This window comes from Eurytemora carolleeae, unplaced genomic scaffold (genome assembly GCF_000591075.1).
Source record: "Eurytemora carolleeae unplaced genomic scaffold, Eaff_2.0 scaffold325, whole genome shotgun sequence".
NCBI classification, from domain to species: domain Eukaryota; kingdom Metazoa; phylum Arthropoda; class Copepoda; order Calanoida; family Temoridae; genus Eurytemora; species Eurytemora carolleeae.
In genome coordinates this window covers 135,293-152,349 of record NW_019396214.1, presented here as the reverse complement: position 1 = coordinate 152,349, position 17,057 = coordinate 135,293, and the positions used below count along the sequence as shown (strand labels likewise).

Sequence of the window (17,057 nt, the reverse complement as noted above, 5' to 3'; positions counted from 1 at the left end):
TAGAGTGTCTAAAAAATACATACAGGGAGGGATAATCATGGGTAGAGTGTCTAATAAATACATACAGGGAGGGATAATCATGGGTAGAGTGTCTAATAGTCCAGACATTTTTTCCCGGCGGAAATTATAATTGCCGGAAAAGATGAACTGGAAAATGGAATTCCGGTAATTTCATGAGTGATTTTGTATTATAAGTAAAAATTAATGCTCAGTTATAAAGATGAATGGTCAATGGTATAAAATATTAATTTCAAAATATACATTATTCTTTCCTCATTGTGTTGTAGAAACTTTTCCATGACAAGGGGAAACAGCATGGTGACAATGTGACATATATTAATGTTCGTTCAATGTCGACAAAAAATTGGATGTGTTTTTTTGAATACCACTAAAAAAGACTTTAATAACTTTTTTCTTCCAAGGATTTATATTACCATTATTAATCACATCTTTTGTTATTTATTGCTCCAAAATATTTTTTAAGACATACTTTTTACACACTATAAGAGTATTCACCGGAAATTCCGTTTTCGTTTTCACCGGAAATATAATTATTGTCTTTCCGGCAAAAAAGGGTTCCGGAAACCCCCTGTCCTACGGAATTTAACGCTACGGAAATGATTTTTAAAGCGGAATAAATTCCTTTTGAAAAATATAAAAATTCAAAATAGGAAATAATTTTAAGTGTTTTTATATAAATCCTAAAATCCTACAAAGCAAGCTTGGTTTCCAACTCTTTGCAATGTGAAGGAATTTAGTCTTTTCCAAAATCTCAAGTGTTCTAATCCCTATATCTTTGCAACCTGAAGGATTAAACCTTTGATATTTTAAATTTGGATTGTTAGATCTGACATAAATCATAGTTTGAAATATCAAATGTCTACAACATCGGGTTGCAAAGGTATTAGGATTAGTAAAACAGAATTTGCAGAAAAAGCTCAATTCCTAGTTAAAAAGTCAGTTCTCATTTTTTCCTTCCAGGACCTTAAGTTAATATTTATTAATTTTTTTATTAAATCTAAACTCTATTCCTGCTGTAGTTTTTTTTACATAACTCGAAAAATATTGGTGGGAGGCTGTTGAAATTTTCTTACTTTTCTTAAAACCGGAATACCCATAGCCCTCCCATTAGGTCTAAAACCGGAATACCCATAGCCCTCCCATTAGGTCTAAAACCGGACTTTTATACTAACTGCCTGAGTCCTCAGGACATACTGCCTAAATGACTACTTTTTCTTGTAACAAACTAAATCTTTGTACTGATCCACTTTGTTGTCAGAGTTTAATAACTTTCAGCTTTTTGGAAAGCCTATGACATAAGGAAACGGATTGCACACATGTGCACAGTTTTGCAAAGAAATTTTGCAAATTTGATTTGTTTACAACCCGTCAAAATAAATTGGCATTTAGTTATTCTCAATATAACATTTTATCATTTGTTGGACATTTTTAAATTTGCAAACATTTTAACTATAAAACTGGATTTTGCAAAAAAAATTCATATTTTTATTCAACTACAAAGCACGAGATAATACAAATAACAAATCACAATTTACTATGTAGTTTGGACCCGCATATATAAGCGAATAAGAATTGTAAATAAATAGATTGATGTACACTGTAGTACAGTGTACATTTAAACAAAACAATGATGATAAATCATGAATAAAGTAAGGAGGGGGTGGAAGAGTAGAAGGGAAAGGGAGGGTACTCAGCGGGATGGTTGTAACAGAGGGTAACATACAATATTAGAATCATGTTTATGAATTACAGGGTGAAGAAGATAGCAAAGTTTAAGTTTATCCACATGAGAAACAGTTATTTTTTTACAGATATAACTTGCATAACTATCTAAATAGTTTTTGAAGATTTAAAAAAAAAGTTTATATTTTTTATATTAAATTAAAGTTTTGAAAGTTGTCAGTTTTTGCAGATTCTAAAATGAGAGAATGCGAGCTTTCTTATGATGTATCATTTGTCATATTTGGACATAAAACATGGTATTTAGAGGGGAGGGGGTCAAATTGACTCTCCCTCCCAGCGCACCCCGGTTTTCCCTAGTAGGGATGGGGTTAAAATTGAGAGTTTTTTTTAATGTTTCTAACGAAAACTTAAACAGATCCCAGATAAGCATTGTATTTTCATATTTTGTAAATTTCTACTTTCTAGAAATAATTATATTAAGAGGCTCTATATTTTCTCAATCTTTACATTTCGAATTTTAATAAAATTCACATTTCATACTTTTGTTGCGGTTAAGTAAAATCAACTTGCGCGCGTTGGAAACCCTACTTATACTACAAAAAGGAATACATAGATTTCAGGCAGACTACTTAAAAAACTCGTTGTTGGGTGTTAGAAATACAGTGCATGTAATTTTACTCTGCAGTGCCATATATTTGACCATAAAGGAGCTCAGCACACATTTTTAACTATGATATTTTATGATATGATATTTTATATTCTGAAAAGAACAAAAATAAGTTGTGGGAGTCCGGAGTGCTTTGGATTCCTATTTTTGATATTTACAGTGTACAGAAAAGGATGAGACTTTTTTCCTCCTGCACAAAATCCTCTAGCATACCAGAGAAGTAGTATAAAAGCAGAATCCCAAATTGTATTTTAAGTTTTAAGATAATTAAAAAATACATTTTTTTAGTTGTTTAGTTTATTTAATTAGTTTATTGTTTAGTTTAGTTTCGAAAAGAGTTATGCCAGTTAGTTAGTTAGTTAGTTAGTTAGTTATTTAGTTAGTTAGTTAGTTATTTAGTTAGCTAGTTAATTAGTTAGTTAGTTATTTAGTTAGTTAGTTAGTTAGTTAGTTAGTTATAGTTAGTTATTTAGTTAGTTAGTAAGTTAGTTAGTGTGTTGGTTAGTTGGTTAGTTAGTTAGATAGTTATTTAGTTAGTCATTTAATTAGTTAGTTAGTTAGTTAGTCAAGTTAGTTATTTAGTTAGTTAGTTAGTTAGTTAGTTATAGTTAGTTAGTTAGTTAGTTAGTAAGTTAGTTAGTTAGTTAGTTAGTTATTTAGTTAGCCATTTAATTAGTTAGTCAGTTAGTTAGTCAATTTAGTTAGTTAGTCAAGTTAGTTAGTTAGTTAGTTAGTTAGTCAAGTTAGTTAGTTAGTTAGTTAGTTAGTTAGTTAGTTAGTTAGTTAGTTAGTTAGTTAGTTAGCTATTTAGTTAGTTAGTTAGTCAAGTTAGTAAGCTAATTAGTTAGTTAGTTAGTTAGTTAGTTAGTTAGTTAATCAAGTTAGTTAGTTAGTTAGTTTGTTAGTTAGTTAGTTAGTTAGTCAGTTAGTTAGTTAGTTAGTTAGTTAGTTAGTTAAGCAGATAGTTAGTTAGTTAGTTAGCTATTTAGTTAGTTAGTTAGTTAGTTAGCTAGTTAGTTAGTTAGTTAGCTAGTTAGTTAGTTAGTTAGTTAGTTAGTTAGTTAGTTAGTAGAGTTTGTTTTATACTATTCTGTACTACACTTGTTCGTCATTGTTTGCTTGGAAGTTGGACTTACATTTAAACAATACAAATGACTGAACAATTTGGTTAAAAAAACAGATTAAATATTTCTTGTTTTTAGGGCAATTTCTTGGCCGAGCACTGTGGCTAGGACAGGAAAGGAATTCAAAAAGTATTATTTCAATGTGATAAAAGTTAACTCTGATAAGAAATTAAATACTGCAAAAATTTTCAAATGCTTCGTTCAGGAAAGGTTAGATTTTTTAGCCTTTATTTTCTTTTATAATCCAAATTTTGCTCAATGTTTAGAAAACTAACTTGGAATCGAGTCTTTGCCCCAAACTAAAATTTACAAATCCACATATCTTTACAACCTAATGGTGTAGACCTTTGAGATCTAGCTCACTTAGATTATAAATTTTAAAATAATTTGTAGTTTGAAATGGTCTACGATTTGGGGATTTGAAAATCAGAGTTTGTTGCAAAACCTCAGTCCAACTCTATTGCATAATGTAAGAAAACTTGTAAAATTTAAGAAAAATGTTTTTCATCTGGTGGATTTATATGGCGCCTGAAGTCCACAAAAGTATGTTTATATCATTTTTTTTTGTGTAATAAAATGAATTGAGGTCAAGCATTCAAGATTAACGATGCTCCCAGATTGGAACTATACACTACCCTGTTTTTAGAAATTAGTATTACAATTTAATTTCTCTTAATAATATAGTAATCATCTTATCGTGAAGCTTATAAAAACAGATAAAATTATAAACTTGTATTTTTAGTTTTGAATTTTTATCCAAACTAAAGTCAGAGATAGGATCTAACCTCGCGAAGAATTAAACAGGTTTGAATGCGTAAATAATTAAAAATAAATGATTTTAGAATTGGCTAAAGCAGATTTTTAAGTTTTTATTTGGAATAATATTTTTGTAAATATTGATTAAGACCTGTAAAATTTATTTTTAATTTCTGTTTTCTAATTAAACGTGGAAATCATTTCCCCGAATTGTAGAAACTAAATTTCTTTAAAACGAATGTATTGAAATTTTTTTAAAAAGAACCAATATTTTTTTCTTTCAATTTTTTCAGAAATAATCTGTGCATTGAATTTTTTTATTCATTTTTCTATTTAAAATAGCATGCGTGTATTTCCAATGCAAAACATAGCTTAAAGGGAATGACTGGCGATGTATGGTTGTTGAACTAAGTATGCAATATTGTAGACATTTGTTTTATGATTCATTTGAGACACCTAAAAACGTTTCCACAAAGTACAATTACTGAATTTGAGTGCAAAGTCGACGTTAAAAATTATGAATTTGGGTGGGTAGGTTTCCAGAATCGTTTTTTATTTTCAATGAACAACGACGAAAAATACAGTAAAAATTCTATAGTAAACTAATTAGATGTTTCAGAACATACTTCTCAAAAGAAATTTGTCAATAAATCAATGTTACAATCAATTCTTTTGTTTTCATCATTATTTTGAATTTCTTATTATCTCTGCATTTGTTATTCGCAGATGTATACCAATTCTTCAAATGTCGTCTTTTCAATAAAAATTTCAGAAAATCTATGTAATATAGAAACTGATAATTGAATAAGATTACTTATTTTCGATGATACGAGTTAATTTTTATTTTCTCAGCCTGTCCTTAAACAACTAATTAGTTTACTGTAGAATTTTGTTACATTTTTTGTCATTGTTATTCAATAATTAAAAAATAACGATTTTCGAAACGTACCCGCTCAAATTGATGATTTTGAACGTCGACTTTGCGCTCAAACTCAGTAAATATACGTCGTAGAAACGTTTATTATGTCTCAAATGAATCCTAAAAATTTGTCCACAATACTACATATACATTGCCGATCACTCCCTTTAAAACAGTATGTAGTACTAGGAGAAGGATATATAGTTGATAAACAAAGAGACATTGGGACAGACAAACAGTCACCAAGACAGGCAGACAACAGAGAGATAGATAGAACGACAAACATCCATACATTTATAAGGTTGATGGACAAAAAAAATACGTCAACAAACGAAAAACGGGAAAACATTGTTGTTCGTTTTAGAATAAAAACATATATTTTTGTTTTTAAAGGCATCTTCATCATTAATAACCCTGTATGTAAATGAGCTGTAATTATATGTAAATAAAAATATTTTGGAATAAAAAAGGAATTATTTTCACCCTGTTGTATAAACATTAACATAATTATGGAATTTTTAACTCTTAATTATTTTATTATTCCTCCCCACTTGCTCCAGTTCCCGAGGTTCAAGAACCCTTTCATATTCCCTTTTTCAAAACATCGAGGTAGGGGTGTAGGGCCTCCATAAGCCTCGTGTTATGATTTCCGAGCCCTTGCAATCCGTCTCGGAGATGTTTTTACTGGCTTGGATTAAATTCTGACAATTACTTTTGAATGGGATATCCTTAATCCCGATCGCTTAATCTGAGTATCCAATGAACACGTTCACTTTTGTTTTTCTTCTTAGTCCTCTCTTTTGCAACCCCTACTGTATAAAAGTTTTGTTTTGTTTTATAACAATTACAGACATGATGCTATATCGATTGGTATAACATTCGATAGAACTAAAGACAGCTGTTCAAAAGCCGGCTTTTGGAGCATATAAAATCTTAAATTCGTTCAATCTATTATTAATTGACATGACACTATCAACACAAAAAATGCGGGAAAAATAAAGAACGGTTTTTCAAAAGTTCAGGAGAACATCTGTAATCTCTAGAAATTAACCTAAAGACTAAATTAATCTTGAAGCTAAAAGAGAGGATCAAGCATTGATCTCGATATCAACCATTCTAAAGTTTTCAACTCATGTCATTTAAACCGTAGGACTTTTGAAGTGTCAGAAATTAGGACTTTTTTCCAAAGACTTTTTTAATATTGACTTTACAGGAGGTTACCAATAAGGAGTATTGTTGTAAATTATAAGGTCACTGAAAATTGCAACGATACTTTCTGACCGCCCGGTTTATTGAATACAAACCAAAAAGTATAATACTCTTATATATAAATTTAATAGTTAATGATATTTGTAACATCATTAAACATTTTCTTATGTTTACTTTGCAGCATCAAGACACAATTATTGGTAAATGTTGACTCTTTATTTGAAAGTTTTATGCAAGGAACTACACTTGGAACTCCCAACTCTAATGTTTGCAAATTGTGTACTATATACTGTCGGAGCCCCAACTTTAAAAGAGTATATCGTTGAACGAAAACCAACTAGGAACCACCATATCTGATGCGTCAATGCTGTGTACTGCACTGTACTCTAGCACCGGTTATGGGTTATATTACTCCCAGAGCCCGAACTTTAAAAGAGTATATCGTTGAACGAAACTCCTGAGTTTCCTTTTTGGGGTCTTAACATTTGTGTAGATTTTGATCTAAGATATTCGAAAAAAAGGAGAATGTAAACAAACTGAAATAAAATAAAATTTCATTACAAAAATATTGATATTCACAAAACTGCCTAACCCCATACTTGTTAAGACCCAAAAAAGGAAACTCGGGAGTTTTATTTAACGATAATCTTTCAAACTTCGGGCTCTGGGAGCAATATAAAAAACTTAGTTTGCCCAGAAACGGTGCTAGAGTACAGTGCAGTACACAGCATTGACGCATCAGATATGGTGGTTCGTAGTTGGTTTTATAGTTCTTATTCTAGTCAACAATTTGCAATCTGAAAAATCATCTCATGACACGGAATGACTATTCACAAGATTTAAAATATCATGTTTTAAAAGGCATTTGTTTGTATTAGTAAATCTACGACAGTCCAATTTACTGCTTAAAGGGACTAAAGACGTAATTTCAAATGAATCTTTATTTCCAGTTGATTAGTCAACGGTCTAAAGGGTACCGTTGTAAATCGTTGTAAAATTCTTTTAATTTAATTCTGATTTGAAATTAAATAACGAACAAATTTTTTCTCTTATTAATCATATATTACATAGTATCAGTATTATATAATATTTACATGTAATAAATAAAGTAATAACCCCCATATCTTGGAAACCTGAACCTAAATGTTTATATATTACTTTATAAATACCCCACTGTATTATCTGTCAGTTTTAATCTTTATCTGTACCTTAGACTTAACGTATAGTTTAGCTGGATAGAAACTCTGTTTTATTACAGTCAAAGGTATTAGTTCTCGGCAGAGAGTATAGAGTTTGAGAGAGTATCTGAATTGATAGATACTTAAGAATACAGAGAGGGTTGTATCTGAATTGATATGTACTTATAGAACTATTGGAGTAAGACATTGGCTACAAAAGTAGTGGCTGTGGTGAGACCTATGATTCCTAGCTCCAAGGAAGAAATGTACAGTGTGACCCTGGTTTAACTGAAACCTTAGAAGGAGATACTATGTTAGAAGAAACAGTAACAGTGCAGCAACAAATAAAGCAGTGAAAAAGATGCTGTTGTCTTGTATCACTGGATCAGCTAGACAACAGATAGTACTGTTGCATCATACAGGATTAGCATTTGAGAACTATGAGACAGGAGAGTTTTTCACAGAGCTGTTGAAGAAATTCTCACAAGAAAAAACTAGGAAGGTGTGGCGGACAAGTCGTCGTACTTTCCGCCGTAATGTCTGCAAGTACCTACCTGATCTAAACTCATGTAATATATATAAAAGTCGCCATTTTTAGTATTCTCGTTTTCTTTGTTCTATTTCATGTAAAAATATACTAGTTGTTTTTTGACTTTCGTCTTTTATTTAGCCGTCGCTAAAAAGGCATGAAACAGTAATACTTAGACAGGAAACAAGAAAAAATGAAGATCCCCGGAACTATTACACCGCCAAATTGGGTACAAGCATATGCTCCAGCCAAGAGATCAAGGCAGTGATGGATCATCAGTTCGTCAACTTAAGAACGAACAATGCAGACCCAAGGGTCCCTTCCCATTATCTGGCTGGATTAAGGAGCACATATAGTTTTGAGACAGAGGGCAACGGCACAAAAATGGATGAGATATGGGAAACAGTTCCCATGGATGTAAATGCAATGCCTGGTTTTGTGTTAGATGAATCAGAAAAAAAAGAAAAAGATAGTTAAGGAGATGTCAATTCAATGCAGACTGGAAATGGCTGTTTCTTCAAGAAAACCGGTCATCAGAAGAAGGATTGTAGGAAGTATGAAGAATGGAAAAAGAAGAATCCAAACTGGAAGAAGGAAAGTACAAACCAAAGCCTTTTTTCTGTTATTACTGTGGAAAAGCAGGACATATTTGACGGGAATGCAGAGGAGAGAAGCAGAATAATGGAGGAATAGATGATGGAAGAAGAGGAGGCGGGGAAAGGGCGGATATTAAATAGATGATCAAGAACCTATCAACAGATGCGGGTTTTCCATAGAGAGTTCCAACAGCAGGCAGTTGGCAACTCTAGAGATGAAAAAACATAACTTTGTCAAAAAAATAATTATGAATTAATAAACATCTCTAATCATTCAAATGTCTGAACTTTTAATCCAGAGTTAATAGGTAGTTTAAGGCCTCAAGCTCTTCAAGCATTACGGTTATTGTTTAGCATTGGTAGATACAGGAAATCTGGTGAAGGGTACATTAATAGGAAGAAAAATGTCAGGAAATAGCAATGCTCGTCAGGGTATAACAGAGAAAGGAGGGAAAGGTTTCAAAGTAATAGGGAAAGGAGAAAATATCAAGTTTTACCGAGATGGGTTAGATTGAGTTTTAGAAGTGGAACTTATAGTGATAGAAGGGCTAAATCATGCGGTGAATTCTGGCATGAAGTTTTTATTACTACAGGAAGTGTCCATTTCCTGCTTAGACCAAGAAGCAAAATAAGTGACAGGAAGTTTAGGTCTGGAAAGATTAGCCAGGTTATGTAGTGTGACAGGCTCGCCATTACCAATTATGAATAAGGGAGGATATAGATAAAGTGTGAAAGAAATATGTGCAAGCAATCCCTACCTGTTGGAAATCGGAGAAAGTCCTGACAGAGCCCCTTACTGTAAATCATATCCCGGAAGTAAGAGAGAGTGAACACTGTGGTCAGGAGAGAAAATGTCAATTCCTGCAGGAAGTGCCAAACTAGAGAAAATCAGAGTAGAGGGAGATTGGAGAAGAAAGGGTTGTATCTGGATTAATGCATACCTAAAGAACTATTGGAGTAAGGCATTGGTTACATTCATATTAATGTAAATCAAATGAAGAAATATTTGCGAAGGAAATGTAAAAATAGACTATAAGTGTTTAAATGTGATAAAATATGTTTTTTATATTAACATGATTAAATTATATTTGTTTAAATGCTCTAAAAGACAGCTCGGGAACAGTTGACATTATTTCAATCGGAGATTAGGCTTATCGATATAGCATTTATCTTTATTTGTAATCAAACGTATCTTTATCACATGTAGTAGAATATGTGATATCCAACAAGAGTTGATAAAAAAAGAAAATTAGAAGTTTCCACAGTTGTTATTCAGATTAAGCGATCAGGATTAAGGGTATCCAATTTAAAGTTTTTAGCTCTGGTTAGTTTAAGGTACAGTATATTTTTTGGATTTATAAAAAATTTAAAATTCACCAAAAGTTGGGAACCTAAGAATGGGATACCTTTAATCCAGACTGTTTAATCTAAATATCCAATGTGGACACTCTTAATTTCCCGGCTTTTGTTACTCCACTCTGATTGGTTGAATTTTACATACTTTTCACGTTACAAACACAAGATTAGGTTAGCCTCCAGATTAAGAGAAAGAAAGGATCAAGCACTGATCTCGATATCCACAATTCTAAAGTTTTCAGCTCTGAAAAATCATAAATTGCATAAGCTTAAGTTTTACCACAGGGACACGTGAATTTCCACGGTCTGTTGGTTAAACTTTAAACTGAATTGATAGTCCTTACTCAGCCAAAACAAACTACAGGGTGTCCTAGTAAACATGACATTTTTTAAGACTGTTTTTAGTCTATCTATTGCCAAATGATTGTCACAAAAGTTTAAGAATTAAAAGTTTTCAACAATGATGTGTACCACCTGATCATCTTTAAAGTCATGTAACCGTTTTTTTACATTAAATCTTTGTCCTGTTTCACGGGACCCCTGTGTATAAAAGCGCAGGATAATCCAATTTTTTCGTAACAAGAGATGCTCAATTTACTTAGGCACGGATTATAGTTTTTTGTTGTTCAAAATTACTTGGTTCATTAGTCAGAACTTGTTTTGCGAATCTTGTGATCAAGCAATAATATCCACCGTATTCAGATTAATTTCATTCTTATTTGGTCATAGGGCTGGGCAGGTTCCAACTTTTTCAAGCCGTTTCGTTAACGGTTAGTCCCAACCGTTTTTAAAATAAAATCTCAGGTAGTCGTTAGTTTTAGAGGGTAAACTTTATTTCGTTAACGGTATTTTCCGTTTTTTAAATCACCGTTAGTTAACGATCTCAATACTATTAACGGCTTCAGAGACAACGGTTTCCAGCTCCAGTCTTTAAAGGTACCGTTACTACAGAATTAACGGCGTTAACGGCACGAAGTTAAAAATTTAAACATTTAAAAACATCAAAACAAGCAAGTTTAATGAAATTTTGAGCAGGAAAAAAACGAAATTCTCCGTTGAAAAAAAATACGTTTTGTCATCTTTTTTAACTGTTAATTATACTTACTTACTTACTTGGATACTTGAGTGATGATCCTCAGAGCCCCAGGTAGGAGCATGTTGAGGATAGCTGGAGTGGCCCGCGCAGTCCAGGGGTCAGGTCATCGTCCGTAGAGAGTAATCAAGTAAATCAACACTCCCTGGACCTGGCACAATTATTATCAATTTAATGAAATCATTTTAAATCAATGCAAGCTACAATTGATACAATGTTTGCAAATCAAAATACTATCAGTATTTATTCATTTTGCCCAATCTCACCATGAAACATAAGACAGATGCATTTTAGAGGAGCATTTGTTTCGAAAAATAAAAACATGGATATTTTCATTCCTACACTCAGTTCCAGGATATTATGCAAATGTAAATAAAAATCTGACCGCAAAAATTGAATTTTTCTTACAATATTTAAAAAAAAATTCTATCAAAAAATTTGCAAAAATCTCATTAAAACTTGTTAATTGGTTTTAGTTTTGTTAAAAACAGATTTATTTAATGAAATTGCTGTTATTTACACCTTGAAAAATCCCTTGTGAACAATTTTTAATTATTAATCTTTTGAAAAAATCGATGGTTTCGGCCTAGAATCTTTGAAATTTCTCGCATATCCTCTTTTATAGATCTCATAGAATCTTTTTTGTTTTCCAAAATGTCTTTTTTCAACCCATTAAAAAAAAACTGTTAACTTGCCTAATAAGTTGAAACAGTGAATGATAGGACATTTCGTGGTTTAAAAGTGGAACAAGTGAACAAAATGTATTACATGTTTTCAATGTTTGTTTTTGTTTAACCGAATTTCAAGGGCTAAAAAATATAAAAAAAGATTTAGCATAATATTATGGAACTGAGTGTTTATCAGCCAGGGCATGCAAAGGTCTCGATAATTAATATAATAAACTTGTTTCCAAATTGACGTCTGTTTGTCCACAACCTGTCTATAGACTGCTTTCGATTCATAACAAAATGGTGATTATTTTGTAAATGAAGTTGTTGCCCCAAACTAAAAATTTCTAATTACTAATTATTTGCAACCTAGTAGTGTAAACATTTGATAAAAATTAAAACTTAGACTATTTGATCTAACAAAATTCATAATTTGAATTATCAAAGGTCGTATAACGTATTTGTATTGCAATGTACAATGTTTCTAGTAATTAAATATAAAAAAGTAACACTGAAAAATATCGCAAAGAAATTGAGTTTTTGCCTCAAACTAAAGTATTCTGATCCTTAATAAGTAATAATAATTAAAAAGAAAGTTATAGATGTGCTGGTGTAAACCTTCGATATTCCATTTTTAAATTATTTTACCTAACAGAATTCATAGTTTGAAATGTATAAGGTCTACGATATTGGAATGCAGAGATAAAGAGATAAAAATTTGAGTTTTTGGCAAATACTAAATTTCTTTTCTAACTATCTGTAAATCTTTTAATTCATCTTTTTATCCCCCGCCCTCAACCCTCCACCCACCCAACCCCGTCCCACAACAAATATATATATATTACAACGGCGTATACAGAAATTTGTCCGAGTAGGACCTTTCATTTTTTTCAGGGAGGTGGGCTCAGCACCTGTGGGGGCCTGAAAACCCCTGAAAACTACAGACTTCATTAATATTTGAGGGGGTTGGGCCCCAGAAGCCCCTCCTTGTATTACATACCTCTGAAAGGATGAACTTTAAAATGAAGAAAGCTGAGTATTGGGCGCGGTAACCATATTAACTGCGCAGCAACAACCAGTTACTCTACAGTTCATATACCTATCCCCCCATTCTTGTGTCAGATTAAATTTACTTTAGGTTTGAAGTTTTAGAGAAACAAAAATTAGATCAGGAGCGCTTTCTGCAGAAAAACCTAAAATCAAAGAAACCTTAGATCAGAAAACAACATATGAGGAATATTAGAACTGGAAATCAGGAAACCTAGGCTTAGGAAACATAGGCTTAGGACCCCTAGGATTAGGAAAACTAGGATTAGGAAACCTAGGATTAGAAAACCAAGGATTAGAAAACCAAGGATTAGGATACCTAGGATTAGAAAACCTAGGATTAGGAAACCTAGGATTAGAAAACCAAGGATTAGGATACCTAGGATTAGAAAACCTATGATTGGGAAACCTAGGATTAGAAAACCTAGGATTAGGATACCTAGGATTAGAAAACCTAGGATTAGGATACCTAGGATTAGAAAACCAAGGATTAGGATACCTAGGATTAGAAAACCTAGGATTAGGAAACCTAGGATTAGAAAACAATGGATTAGGATACCCAGGATTAGAAAACCTAGGATTAGGATACCTAGGATTAGAAAACCTAGGATTAGGATACCTAGGATTAGAAAACCTAGGATTAGGATACCTAGGATTAGAAAACAATGGATTAGGATACCTAGGATTAGAAAACCAAGGATTAGGAAACCTAGGATCGGGAATCTTAAACCTAAAATCAGGATTTATTAGATCAGAAAAACTTAAGTTAAGAAACAAAGATAAAAACCGGAAAATCTTAAATTCTGGTCCAGTGCCAACTACCTAACACGTAAATAAAGGTGGGGCACATGATTTTGCATAATTTTCAGTTCAAATCTATTAATTATAATTTTCGAGACTTTATTTCATTGTAGAGATTTATAGTTGTAAATACAGATACAGTTTTTACAAATGTTTTAATAAAATTACCTTTCAAAAATGTCTCAAAACTTTTTTATTCATTTTTAAAATTTTTTTTTTCATTTATAATGTTTTTGTTCATTCTCTCTTTACACCTTAAACTAAGTTCTTTGTTGATTTAATTTTTAACAACAACCCCCCCACCTGTATATTGGCCCCACCCCTCTTTAGAATTCCCCCCTCCCCCAGTCCCCTACTTCACGTTACAAAGAAAAGAGCTTTAGGGTTTGTATGGAAGAACCCTAAGTTTTTTTATATTAACCTAAAATATTTTAAGCACGGTAATATGCTCATAGATACTATGATGTTCATAAAATTATTGTTATAAAATTTTTTTTAGAATTGCTTAAGTTTCAAAAAACATTAGATTCTACTTATACTCATGAACTAAGAAAAAACAACCATCAATTTCTTCTTTAATGTATTTATTTGTGTGATCATTTTAAATCTGGGCCAACAATATCAATTGTACATTTATAAAAAATATTTCAAACAATTTACTTACAAATGGTTTGTACAATGTTTGTACAAGTATGTACATAGAAATCGAAAAAAATATTTCAAACAATTTACTTACAAACGGTTTGTACAATGTTTGTACAAGTATGTACATAGAAATCGAAAAAAAATATTTCAAACAATTTACTTCCAAACGGTTTGTACAATGTTTGTACATGTATGTACATAGAAATCGAAAAATGCGTATCTCAAATCTTTGGTTTTCAAAAAAAAGGTTGCAACCTTTATAGAGTTGAGACATGAAGTCAGGTACAGAACTATATATATACACAATAAGATTTACATTTTAAGAGACTGTGCACGAATTTCAAGTGACCCACATGTTAATTTTTGCACGCAAAATTTACAACTGTAACCTGTAAACAGTGAAGACCGCATTGGAAACCTATCCATTTTTTAGATAGAAAAACAAGGATTTCTGCCTTTGCTTTCGCTAGAACGAAAGTTTTATGGTGTTGTTGTGAATCGGGCAGGCCGTTTTTTTTAAATTGAGGATCACTTGAAATAACGTGAACAGTCCTTTAGCAAATACATTTTCAGAAAACTGTTTGCATCAAACAAGGTTTTATCTTGAAGAAGAAATATGTTGAGCAAGAAATTATCAGTCTCTGAACAATTGAATCGAAATGGAATGTGTAGATAACATTTAACAGGTTTTCAGCTGACAATATTATGGGGTTTCCATCACTAAATATCAGTGTTTAGGATCCATTTTCAGAAGAATCGGAATCATTTATTCATGGCATTATTTACTCCATCTAAATTTTTCTGCTAATCTTTATTCAGATTGACTAATTAATGAAAAAAGGGACTTTTAACGATCTTCAGATAAGACTCGTGTTTTTAAAGAGAAAAACACATGTATTAGGTTTGTATTATTTTCCGCTAGCAAATCCTAAACACTTAATACAATCAATAAACATTTATCGAGCCGACATTGGTTTTTTTTTTTAAATTTCAGTCAAAGGGCAAAAATCAATCTAAAAATCCATCACCCAACATTTATCTAAAAACCATTTAGTTACATACATGTAACATATCAAGAGGTAAGACATATATCAGTGTAAAGGAATCCTCAATCATAATTTTTCAGAAAAAGGGAATTTTGGCTTTCATTTTTTCGCTAATTTGTTTCGCATTCAATAGAGTAGTAGCGACGCTAAAAATGCTATTCAAAATATGAGATTATGAATAAAGAGAAGCTGTTTTTGTAAAAGGAAGAATTCTAAGTAATGAACAAAGAAAAATCCTTGCTTTGTGAACATTCTGCTATTTAAAAAATTAAATAAATCAAGGTTTTGTCCACATTTTACCAAATCACCTAAAATGTTTGATTATAGAGATCAGGCATACTACAGAGAAAAGAGGAGAGAGGTAGGGATGGCAGAGCGTCCAGGGAAGAGGGAGGTAGGGATGGTAGAGCGTCCAGGGAAGAGGGAGGTAGGGATGGCAGAGCGTCCAGGGAGGAGGGAGGTAGGGATGGCAGAGCGTCCCATGGAGAAGGGAGGTAGGACTGGCAGAGCTTCCCAGGGAGGATCGAGGGAGGTAGGGATGGCAGAGCGTCCCAGGGAGGAGGGAGGTAGGGGTGGCAGAGCGTTAAAGGTAAGAGGGAGGGAGGGATGGCAGAGCGTTCAAAGGAGGAGGACGGTAGGAATGGCACTGATTGGCACTTCTTTTGAACGAAATGAAGAGTGATGTATCTTCAATGATGAGTTAGTTCCGCGCACTTTCACAAAGTCATTCAAAACTGGAAAAAGTTTGATTTTTAACTGCTGAGTGACCATTGTTTGTTTTTTCTCTCTTGATGGTTTTAAAATGTTTGAATTGAAGAATGTTGGAGTTACATCTGAAAAATATGAGTTATCAAGTATCTAAACCTTTGTTGGTCAGAGTGGTATAAGCAACTTACAACAAACTTTTTCTGACAGAATTATTTAATTCAAAATTTTAAATGCTTTCAGTAACATTTTTATAATTATTGTTTTATCAACAAAATAAATATGGTAAGAATATCTTGACAAAGAAATTGAGTCTTTGTCCCAAACTCAAATTGTCTACTCTCTATATCTTTCAAACATAGATTATTTGATATAACATATAATCATACTTTTAAATAACAAAGGTATACCACATCGCGTTGCAAAGATGTAGGGATTAGAAAATCAGACTTTGTGACTGCAAAAACTCAATTCCTTTGCAAAAATTTTGCGCTTTTTCATGTAAACACAGTAAATTCCTGATGTGCAACCAGCGTTGAATTTATTATGACCATGACAAATAAAGAGAAAACAGAATTTTGTCACAATTGTTATTTATACAAGGGCTGGCTGATAAAAAAGAAAAAAGAAATTTTAAAAAAAGTATCCTTTAATTAATCTGTACTGATTTTTTTTCTTGATTTTAATATACTTTGTAAATGTTTTATTCATCTTTTCATTTGGGGGAATCCAACTGGAATTAAAGAAAAAATCGTAAGTAGATAAACTGATTAGGATTATTCGCCTCAACTTTTTATTTTTAAATTCTTTTATTTTTGCAATTTGATGTCGTAGACGTTGATGTTTAAAGCTATAAATTCTAGTTGATCAAATAATCAACATTTTGAATATCTAAGATTGAGACGAGTCATCAGTTCCGAATTATGAGAAAAAATTAGGAAATACATTTGAAAAAAATACCTTTCTATTATTGATACTTTCGCAAAAGTAGAAGTACACTTGCCAAACCTAAAT

General features: G+C 32.0%; 2 long non-coding RNA genes across 2 annotated transcripts; one reads left to right on the top strand and one right to left on the bottom strand.

Annotated features, from left to right (window-relative positions):
• Positions 1 to 1,925: 1,925 nt before the first annotated feature.
• LOC111698344 (uncharacterized) lies at positions 1,926 to 3,683 on the top strand. The gene is made up of 2 exons (XR_002764519.1): positions 1,926 to 2,000; positions 3,574 to 3,683. It is a non-coding gene; the product is annotated as an uncharacterized LOC111698344 (long non-coding RNA).
• An 11,596-nt stretch (positions 3,684 to 15,279) lies between these two features.
• On the bottom strand, positions 15,280 to 17,057 carry LOC111698341 (uncharacterized). The gene is made up of 2 exons (XR_002764518.1): positions 17,004 to 17,057; positions 15,280 to 16,171 (listed from the first exon to the last, which is right to left on the bottom strand). It is a non-coding gene; the product is annotated as an uncharacterized LOC111698341 (long non-coding RNA).